This window comes from Silene latifolia, chromosome 9 (genome assembly GCF_048544455.1).
Source record: "Silene latifolia isolate original U9 population chromosome 9, ASM4854445v1, whole genome shotgun sequence".
NCBI classification, from domain to species: Eukaryota; Viridiplantae; Streptophyta; class Magnoliopsida; order Caryophyllales; family Caryophyllaceae; genus Silene; species Silene latifolia.
Window position 1 is genome coordinate 201,079,852 of NC_133534.1, and position 11,901 is coordinate 201,091,752.

The window sequence follows — 11,901 nt, forward strand, 5'->3', positions numbered from 1 at the left end:
TTAGTCCAATTTTTTGTATAACTTTAGTCCAATTTTTGTATAACTTCAGTCTTTTTTTGTATAACTTTGGTCTATTTTTGTATAACTTTGGTTCATGTTTGTATAACTTTAGTCCATTTTTGTATAACTTTGGTTCATTTTTGTATAACTTTGGTTCATTTTTGTGTAACTTTGGTTCATTTTTGTATAACTTTAGTCCAATTTTTTGTATAACTTTAGTCCAATTTTTTGTATAACTTTAGTCCAATTTTTTGTATAACTTTGGTCTATTTTTGTATAACTTTGGTTCATTTTTGTATAACTTTAGTCCATTTTTGTCTTAGATGAAAAAAAGTATCTCACAAAAAAAAACGAGATTTAAAACACGAAATCTTAAAAAAAACGTATAACAAGAAGCGATTTAAGAAAATGAATAATAAATGAGAACTAACAAAATAAAAGACAACTAAAATAAAATAAAAGACAAAAAAAATAATGAATGGAAAAAACAACTCAAAACATACAAATTAACACAAAACGGAAAAAAAAAAAAAAAACGCATCAGCGGCTGTGGGGTGGCGGCGGCGGGGGTGGTGGGTGGTTAGTTGGTGTCGGGTGGGGTGGTGGTGGGTGGTGGTGAATGAGGAAGAGAGGAATAAATGATTTATTTGAGTTTTTTGATTTATTTGGATTTTTTGGGTTTTTTATTTATTTGGATTTTTGGGTTTTTTTTATTTATTTGGGTTTTTTTTTAGAGTTTGAGAGAAGAGAGAAATGAAATGTGTAAGATGAAAGAGAAATGGATGAGTGGAAAACAAATATATAGTAAATTATTGATTAATTAGAGTGGATTAGTGAAGGAGGAGAGAGATGGTGAGATTAGCTTATAAACACACTTTTCTGGGGTTGATCTCATCCCTCCATCTCCCTCCATCCAATGGCTCATAATAGAACTTATGGACTCAATATATATGTTGGCCTTAGTTGATCTCTTCTATATATATATATATATATATATATATATATATATATATATATATATATATATATATATATATATATATATATATATATATATATATATATATATATAGTGTAAAGATCATCTAAGTCCACCTCTTACACTTGAGTCCATAAGTCCTCATCCAAGCCTTTGGATGAGGAAAATGGGTGGCTTAGATCAAACCTCCAAAAGGGAGATTAATTAGCTAATCTAACTCTCTCTCTCTACTCTTTTTAATTAATCACTAACCCATATCAATTAATCACTAATTTAATATATACACTTTTTCACACAACCATTTCTCTCACCTCTAATACAATTTCATTTCCCTCATCTCTCTAAAATCCAAATAAATCAAAAACCTCTAAAAATCACCCAAAAAAAAACCCATTAAAAACACCCCAATTAATTTACCTCCTTTCCCACCCACCACCAAATACCACACCCACCCGAACCCGTCACCACCCACCACCCCACCGGCACACCCACCACACGGGCCACGACCATCCTCCTCTCCAGCCGGCACCACCCCCACGCCGACCACCAAATACCACTCCTCACCACCCCACTGCCGCTTCTTCTCCCACGCACCACCGACGCACACAACCACCACTCACCCTCACGACCTCACTCACAAATACCTCCCCTGCTTCATGCCCCACCGCCGCCACCGCCGCCCCTCTTTCTTCCACTTCTCATTTTTTTTTTCTTTTTTCCAGATCTGTTTCTCTTTTTTTTTTTTTTTTTTTTTCTTCTTCTCTCACGTCTCTTGTTTCTCTTTATTTGTTTTTTTTTTATTTATTGTTGTTGGTCATATGGTAACACCCACTAGATCTACACTTTCTTTTTCTATTTTCTTTAGCAAATTTTGATATGTGGGTGTTTTTTTTCCCTTTTTCTTCTCTCCCCTGTTTCGAAATTGTTAATTTTTTTTTTTTTTTCATTTCCCAGATTTCTTTTATGATTTTTTTTATTATATTGTTTTGTTTTGTTATTTTTCTTATTTTTCCTCCTGCGATTTTTACCTTTTTTTCTCTTTTTTCGGTTGTTTCTTATTTTATTTTGTTGGTGATGTTGTTGAATGTGTTGGTGACTCGATTTTTTTCAAATCTCGTTTCACCTTTTTTCTTTTGTTTTATTTTGTTTCTGATTTTGTTTTTTAAATTTGGGAATTAGTGTGGTTGTTGGTGTTTTTGTTGTCCTAGATCTATTTATTTTTCTCATATTCTCTTTATTTGTTAATTTTTATCTTCTATTGAAATTAACGTTACACTTATTTCTGTTAAAATTACACTTTTGTTAGCTAAAATTACACTTTTGTCTGTTACAATTACACTTTTGTTAGCTAAAATTACACTTTTGTTGCTTAAAATTACACTTTTGTTGTTAAAATTACACTTTTTCCGGTTAAAATTACACTTTTTTCTGTTTGAATTACACTTCTTCTGCTAAAATTACACTTTTTATCATTGGAATTACACTTTTTTCTGCTAGAATTACACTTATATCCATTAGAAATACACTTATTTATCTCAATGGACTTGGTTATATTCTCATTGGACTAATGTTACACTCTCAATGGACTGAAATTACATTCTCAGTGGATTAAAATTACACTTTCGTGGACTAAAATAACACTTTGCTGGACTAAAATAACACTCTCATTGGACTGAAATTACACTTTCCTGGACCAAAATAACACTCTCATTGGACTGAAATTACACTTTCCTGGACTAAAATGACACTTTCCTGGACTAAAATAACACTCTCATTTGACTGAAATTACACCTTTCTGGACTAAAATAACACTTTTTGTTGTTAAAATAACACTAGTAAAATGCTAAAATTACAATGAGTTGTGATAAAATTACAAAAATTTAAAATATTATTCATCAAAATCACTCAAAAAAGACTGAAGTTAAACTCGTAAAACGCAAAATTCTCGTAAACATTCCTTAAAATTACAAATTTCAAAATAATATCCGTCAAAACCGCTAAAGTGTAACTTAGTAAAAATTGATAGTGTGTGCATCTTTTATCATTTTATGAGTGTAATTTTAGTCCACAAAAGTGTAATTTTAGTCCAAAAAAGTGTAATTTTAGTCTACAAATGTGTAACTTTAATCCACAAATGTATAACTTTAGTCTACAAAAGTGTAATTTTAGTCCACGAAAGTCTAACTTTAGTCCATAAAAGTGTAATTTTAATCCAAATTGTATAACTATAGTCCAAATTTGTGTATCTTTAGTCCAAATTGTGTAATTTTAGTCCAAATTGTGTAATTTTAGTCCAAATTTGTGTAACTTCAGTCCAAATTGTTCTAACTTTAGTCCAAAAGCGTAACTTTAGTCATTGGGAAGTTAACCTTAGTAGAGATAAGTGTAACTTTAATAATAATAGAGATAAATGTAACTTTAATGAAGACAAGTGTAATTTTAAAGGAAAAAAGTGTAATTTTAACAGAAAAAAGTGTAATTTTAACGGAAAAAAGTATACTTTTAACAGGAAAAAAACTGTGATTTTAACCAAAAAAACTGTAATTCTAACGGAAAAAAGTGTAATTTTAACGGTAAAAAGTGTAATTTTAACCGAAAAAGTGTAATTTTAACGGAAAAAAGTGTGATATTAACGGAAAAAAATATAATTTTAACCGATAAAGTCATTTTAATAGATCCTAAATCACACAATACCAAAAGAAAATTTTAAATACGAAATTTGGCAAATATATAACAAGACGGATATTAACAAAGTTATATCAACAAGAAAAAAGTAAAAAATGAGATTTCATAACTAATAGATTTAGTACTAAAAACCAAAACATCGAAATTGAAAAAAAAAAACAAAGCGGAAATGAAAAAAAAAACGGGTCAATGAAAATTGATCTATTTTAGTAGATCTAAAATTAAAATAAAAAAAACTCACAAATTTGAAACAATATTATATAGCAAGACGATATAAGGAGAAAAAAAAACAACAAAAAAAAAATAAAAAGAACACACAAACATCAAGTATTTAAAAAAAAAAAAAAAAAAAAAAATTTAAAAAATGACGTCGGATCGGCGGTAGTGGTGGCGGCGGTGGCGGCGGCGGTGGCGGTGGTGGTGTCCGGTGGGTAGTGGTAGGTGGATGGTGAATGAGGAAAAGATGAGTAAATGATTTATTTGGATTTTTTGGGTTTTTTATTTGTTTGGTTTTTGGGTTTTTTTTTTCTTGGGTTTTTTTTTTTTGGGGTTTTGAGAGAGAAAAGTAGTGAAATGTGTGAGATGAGAGAGAAGTGAGTGAGTGGAAAATATATATAGTGAATTAGTTTTTAATTATGTTGTTAATGATTAATTAATATGTGTAGGAGAGAGAGTGGAAAATTAGTGTTAATGGTGCTTTTTGGTTTCAATCTCCACCATCCATATTGGATGATCCAAGGGTTATAGTGAAGACTTAGGGACTCAAAGGCATATGGTGGACTTAGAAGAACTTTGCTCTATATATATATATATATATATATAGATTTGTGATCCGGTGAGAACCAACAAGATAATGAGAACCATGAGAACCACTTATAATTGAACCAAACTTTGTAATTAACGCGGCCATCACCCAAACGCGTCCATCATTTTCATTTTACAACTTCCCCTTTTCACTCATCTCCCTTTCTCTCTCTTCGAAAACGTCGTTCTAGATCCTTCCTCCATTTTCGAGCATCATAAATCTTCCGATCAACTTCCTCGTCCATCAAAATCTTCGACGCTTTTTCCAGCAACAGATCTTGGTAATTGAACGAGGTAAACTTCCGATATTCATGATTAATTTTTACCGAAATTAGGGTTTCTGTGTTTCTGTCTTTGCAATTTTATGTCGCCTAAATTAGTTGAACTTAAGCCTTCATTAATATTTTATAGTCGGAATTATGAATTATGTTTGTCAAATTAGGTACATTAGTTGAAATCATGAAATTAGGGACTGATTTTGCGAAATTAGGGTTTCAGTGTTTCTGTCTTTGTAATTTTTACATTTGTCGACCATATTAGTTGAATTTACGCCTTTATTAATGTGTTACAGTCGGAATAATGAATTATGTTTGTTAAATTAGGGTTTTGGTGAATTAGATTGGGGAAACTTGGAAATGAGGGTTGGCAGATTCTTAGTTGAAATCATGAAATTAGGGACTGAACTTCCAAAATTTTTGCTAATTACGCTAATTCATTGTCCTTTTATGGCAGATTCTTAGATTTGTAGTCTTGTTGTTCACATTTTCGCTAATTAACCTAATTACGCAATAATCAAACCCTGATTCCCCATGTTGTTGATGTTTGTTACTGATTTTCTACTGAAATTGTTTAAATCTCAAGCTCAAACAATGCATACTAAGTAAAGTTACTAACGTTAGTAACTATTACACTGAGTCAAGTAAATTTTTACATATTTTCTCCATTTACAAGTATTCCTTCTTTTCAATTCTGCATACAGAAACATTAAAAAATGGAAAATTGGTGCAAAGGTTGAGTAGTCAATCGCGAGGAAGTAGAACAAGAACTTTTTATCCAACAATATGTCAAAGAGAAAACTGAGTCTCTGACTTACCTTGGTCAAGTTACCAAAGTGGAGTTCACTGATCGTCGCAATCAGTCAAGAAATGATGTCTTAACTGATCCAAATCTTGTGTTACAAATCTTCAATCACCTTGATAAATGCTCTGATCGGGCAAGCATGGCCAATGTCTTCTTATTGTGGGCTAAACTCTTTCTTTTCTTCCCGTATTCACCTGGTGTGCTGATAGCTTACCTGCAAACTTTGCGATTTAATGACATTAATGGCGTGAGGATAGTGCGTAGTCGTGGTAGACTAATTTCCAAAAGATGCAAGTGTTTTATGACGGGTAATATGGCAGCCAAATTCGTCATGCATGTTCACCAACGAAGAAATGTTTTTCAGAACACACATCTCAATCCACTTAATGACAGTCAAATTAAGCAAGTTGATGAGATGTTACGGGATATGCCACCTTTGTTACATGAAGAAGCGAAAGCAATAGCAACACCCTTACTAGCTTGTCGAAGGTTGTCTTATGTTGAAGTCGTTGATTTGACGTAGGTCTATCATAAGTTTGTACAACTTTCTGGCCAACGAACTGTATTTGTACTTAGGCCACTTAGGGTATTGAACGTTAAGGTTTAAATGTTCCTTTTTGTCAGGCTTTACTAATAATTATGTAATTAGTTTTGGCATTTTGGATTGTAGAAGTTGTTATGAATGTTGGTTTGACATATATATATATATATTTTATATTTTTGGTTTGACTTTCACAGCTTATGTTCTTTCATTTCCCAATTTTACTTAGTTTTCATCTGTATTCATCAAGTAATATTATGCTTTTCACCATTGTTTTGCAACATAATTAACTGTGAAATGCTGCAATCTACCTTCATTATAAACATGTGATTTGTACAACAGTTTGTCTTTCAACTGTCTTTACAATATCCCTTAAATGATTGATATATATGGGGCGAAAGAGTGTTGCATCCAAGAAAAAAGTTCTACTAACAGGAGGTCGGTCAGTCAAAGATTATTTTCCAGCAAAATCGAAAGCTGCGACAACTGATTCTGTTGACCCAAGCAATTTGAGTAAGAAATTTAGTTTACTCTTGCACATTCATGAAAACAAAATTCCTTATCAGTACATGACGTAACCTTGCACATGCATGAAAGAAAAATATATGTACATTAAACAACCCTACACCTGCATGAACTAACCAACATTAACTTTGACAGCCTCACAAAATGCAACCTCACCTTACAATGAGGAATAAGGGAAAGGGTTGAGGGTTGGATAAGGCGGATCCGCGGTAGCGGTCCGCCTAATCCAACCCTCAACCCTTTCCCGTCCCGTTTTAGGATACCCGGCAACATATGTTTATTAAACAATCGTGTATGTGCATGACAATGTAGAGTATGTGCATTAAATAGTCTTCTACTTGTATAAAAAAATAAGGGAAAGGGTTGGATTAGGCGGATCCGCGGTAGCGGTCCGCCTAATCCAACCCTCAACCCTTTCCCGTCCAGTTTTAGGATACCCGACCCCCTACTTTAAATCCCGTCCCCAAAAAAGGGTTCACTCATCCCCTCTAGGGTGTCTTTTGGTCTCGCGGTTGATAATGTGAGAAGGGAAAGGGTTGAGGGTTGGATTAGGCGGATCCGCGGTAGCGGTCCGCCTAATCCAACCCTCAACCCTTTCCCGTCCCGGTTTAGGATACCCGGCCCCTACTTTAAATCCTGTCCCCAAAAAAGGGTTCACTCATCCTCTCTAGGGTGTCTTTTGGTCTCGCGGTTGATAATGTGAGAAGGGAAAGGGTTGTGGGTTGGATTAGGCGGATCCGCTGTAGCGGTCCGCCTAATCCAACCCTCAACCCTTTCCCGTCCCGTTTTAGGATGCCCGGCCCCCTACTTTAAATCCCGTCCCCAAAAAAGGGTTCACTCATCCCCTCTAGGGTGTCTTTTGGTCTCGCGGTTGATAATGTGAGAAGGGACAGCGGTCCGCCTAATCCAACCCTCAACCCTTTCCCGTCCCGTTTTAGGATACCCGGCCCCCTACTTTAAATCCCGTCCCCAAAAAAGGGTTCACTCATGCCCTCTAGGGTGTCTTTTGGTCTCGCGGCCGATAATGTGAGAAGGGAAAGGGTAGAGGGTTGGATTAGGCGGATCCGCCTAATCCAACCCTCAACCCTTTCCTGTCCCGTTTTAGGATACCCGGATTTGATACGTGCATATTCTATACACTTTATCTGCGGTTTTGGCACGTATTTCCATGCATAATTGTTAGCTTAAGGCTACTATTTCTCCCGAAACGGTTTACTTTGCATTTTCTATGATTTATTGTAGGGATGAGTGGAAGTAAGCTAAATCAAGCCTAATTCGTCTTCCGGAGGCGACTTCGAGGAAGCTTGGAAGAAGGAGATTCGGATTCACCCACCTTGAGATGCGTGCAAAGGAGTGAAGAGCTGATTTGGAGGAACAAAGAGGCCACTGCACAGCATAACCAGTCGATCGACTATGCTGTTCAGTCGATCGACCACTGAAATCAAGCAGAAGCTGCGGTTCTGCATTTACCAGTCGATCGACCACGCTGACCGGTCGATCGACCAGCTTTCGAGCTGATACTTATTTCTTCGTGTTAGACTTTTAAAAGCCCAACTTGTAATTAACTTTGGGTATCTTTTTATCAGTAGAACGCAGCAACTTTGAGGTTATGCTTTCATTATTGAAAAAACTCAGTTTTTAGATCTAGCTTTGGGTGACGGAAAACCTCGAATTCGATACTTTGTTCTTGAATTCAATTAGTAAGTTTATGCAAATTTCCTTCTCTCTTAATTCTTGTTATTTAAATTCTTGTTCTATCAATTAAATTCCAGAAATTTATCTCTTGTCTTTTGTCTTTTATTTAAATTCAATCATGTCAATCTTGTTCTTTGTTATCAACTTAGCAATTGTTTTAGTTTTAGTCATGCGTAGCTAATTGTTTTGATTGGGAATGAGGTGAACCATGGCATAAATTAGGATTGTTTGTTAGTATGAATTCTTCCGTTTAGATTTTGTCGTCTATTGATATGCCTTTTTGCTAGATTGAAAGATTAGTAATTAGAATTATCTTTAGATTGGAATTTCTCTTGAGTGAAAGCTTGAGAAATTGCGGGGAATTAGAAGACCACAAGGTTAATTTGAGCAAAGACCGAAAGGCTTGCTTATACCCCCTGAGACCGTATTTTAGGAATTCTGCTACCTTATTGTCCTAACCATTGCCATGGTGAACCGAATTTCCCGATCCTCTTTTTATCTTGTTGAGAAACTTCATTTTAGCAATTAGTCAATTTAGCCAACCAATCTTAAAACCCCCAATTAATTGTTACTTTTTTTAGACTGAAAAATAGCAAACAAAATCAACCTTGTCTCTCTGTGGTTCGACCCTTACTATCACTATCACTAGCTATAGTTTTAGTTTGGAATTATAAATTTAATTTTGATACAAAACGACGGTATCAAGTTTTGGCGCCGTTGCCGGGGAGACGGTGTAATTCTGTTTGCTTTATTTTAGTTTATTTTTCTTGTCTCAAGGAACTTTGGTTCCTTGAGGCCGTTGCTTACCTTTGCTTCTAGTTTTGCTTTTGCACAGTTAGAAGACAGGTTTTTGAGAGGAAGACTTGAGTACTCTCACTTTGGCGATTATGGCTACAATATATGATAATCTTCAACCAAAGGAGCACCACCTTCCAAAGGGGCACCAGTTACCTACCCCTACTACCGGTAATTTCGAGTTTCGTTCCTCTTATATCGATTTAGTGGAGCGAAATCAGTTTGCCGGTCTTCCTGATGAGGACCCCTTGAAGCATATGGAAACTTTCACAGACTACTGCTGTTCCATACCTATACCAGCTGGGGTAACTCAGGATGACGTGAAGGGGTTAATGTTCTTATACTCCTTGAAGGATTCGGCGCGAGATTGGTACCGCTACCTTGATAGGGTAGCAGATGGAGTCACGGACTGGACATCTCTAGCATTAGCCTTCTACAAGAAGTACTTCCCACTTTCAAAGACTGACGCCTTGAGAAACAAAATCACAGGTTTCCAGCAAGGAGTTGATGAGGATTTTTGTGAAGCATGGGGACGTTTCAAAAGTTTGGTCCGAGCTGTCCCTCACCATGGTTTCCAGCAATGGTATCTTTGCAACTTATTTTATAATGCCTTATATGATGATTACAAGGTCATCCTGGACGCAGCTGCGAATGGTAGATTCCAAAACAATACCGGTCAGAATAAATTAAAGGTTGGAATACTATCGAGGAGATGGCAGTCCATAAAGCTGAGTTTGGAAGTTCACGTGGAAATTCGCGAAAGCAAAGTGATGAAATGAGTGCCGTTGTGACACTTATTACTTCTATTACTGCCCGTATCGAGAGGCTCGAGGCCTCTGAAGCTTCCAAGGATAGAATTGAAATGCCTACCCATAATTCAGATGAGACCGAAAAGTTGAGAGAAATGGTTCAACTTCTCTTGGTTCAAGTGGCGAATATGGAAGCAACTGGAATTGAGTCCTCAAAGAATTTTGTGAAGTAATTGGAGAATATAGAGGCCAAGCAAGTGGCTAATTCTTCAAGCAAATGTGAAGGGCCAATTGAGACGATCAATGCCATTAATCTCAGAAGTGGCCTCTCTTATGAAAGTCCCGACAAGCTAGAAGAAGACTCGGGAAATGATAAAGAAGCTAGTTCAGTTTATGGCGAAAAAACGAGCTTAACTACCAGTACTTCTGGTCGATCGACCAACATTCTCAGTCGATCGACTGAGAGATGTCAGATAAAAAAGTTTCTGATCAGAAACTATTCACACCCAGCACGAGTGATTGATCGACCACCATTGTCAGTCGATCGACTGAATCACCTGACGAGATTAATTCTGAACAGGAACTGTTTACGCCCAGCCAACTCAGTCGATCGACTACTCATCCCAGTCGATCGACTGGGTCTTCAGTGCAAAACGAAATTCCGTCAACTAGTTTGCATGATTCTACACTTATTGATGATTTGACGGAGGTTTTAAACTTACGGAAGCCGAAGGTTACTGATCCTACGGCCAGTGTTGCAGTCCCGTATCCGGAGCGTTAGAAGAATAATAAGCTGGAGCGCAAGTTTGGTAAGTTTCTGGAGATGGTCCAAAATCTCGAGGTAACGATTCCTTTTACTGATTTAATTACCCAGGTACCCTCTTACGCTAAATTTATGAAAGATATTTTAAATCGTAAGAGAAATTTTCGCGATGATGGTAATGTTGCTTTTGTGGAAGAATGCAACGCTCTTTCGCAAATCAATATACCACCCAAATTAAAGGACCCGGGTAGTTTTTCTATTCCTTGCACTATAGGTAGCCACGAAATTGGAAAGACCCTTTGTGATTTAGGGGCCAGCGTCAGTGTCATGCCGTATTCTGTTTGTGAAAGGTTAAATATTGGTAGACTTAAGGTGACCGATATTACCGTTCAAATGGCAAATAGATCGACTCAGAGACCTATAGGTGTTCTAGAGGATGTACCCGTTCGAGTGGGTAAGTTTTTTATTCCTGTCGATTTCGTTGTTTTGGACATTGCAGAGGACAGTCAGATACCTATTATTTTAGGTAGACCCTTTTTACATACAGCTGGGGCTGTAATAGATGTCAAACGCGGAACCATCACCTTAGAGGTAGGGGATGACACCATTGAGTTCAGTCTTGCTCACAAGGCGATTGCTAACGATGATACGTGTTATTCCATTGATATTGTTGACAGGGCTGTTACTTGTAATTGGAGGGAATCCTTAGCCAAGGATCCCTTAGCTGATCTAACCCGTTTAGATGAGTGTGCAGGTAATATAGTGGAGAATGTTGAGGAGCCAGATGCTTTGGTAGCCTCGATGGACATCTACGAGCTCAATGAGAAAGAAGATGAGAAGCTTTTAAGCTTGGCCAACGAAAACTTGGTCAACACTTGCTACACCATTGAAGCTGATTCCGTCTATGCTGTAGAGGTAAAGGTACCGGAGCGTAAGCCACTTTCTCCTAATCTTAAGTATGTTTTCCTAGATGATACGGAGCAGTACCCAGCTATTGTTAGCTCTAAGCTTAATGATGACCAGCTGTCTGCTTTGATGTGTGTGCTTAAGAAAAACAGGAAGGCTTTGGGTTACTCTTTGGATGACATTAAGGGCATCAACCCTGATGTTTGTATGCACAGGATAGAGCTGGAGGAAGGCCACAAGCCTTACAGACAGGGTCAACGCAAGTTGAACCCGAAGATGTAGGAAGTTGTTATGGCTGAGGTGATGAAACTACTTGATGCAGGTATTATTTATACAGTTGGCAACTCCAAGTGGGTTAGCCCAGTTCAGGTAGTTCCAA

General features: G+C 36.6%; 1 non-coding gene across 1 annotated transcript; it reads right to left on the bottom strand.

Moving 5' to 3' along the window:
* Positions 1 to 9,571: 9,571 nt before the first annotated feature.
* LOC141603503 (small nucleolar RNA R71) lies at positions 9,572 to 9,678 on the bottom strand. The gene has a single exon (XR_012525375.1). It is a non-coding gene; the product is annotated as a small nucleolar RNA R71 (small nucleolar RNA).
* Between the last annotated feature and the right edge of the window lie 2,223 nt (positions 9,679 to 11,901).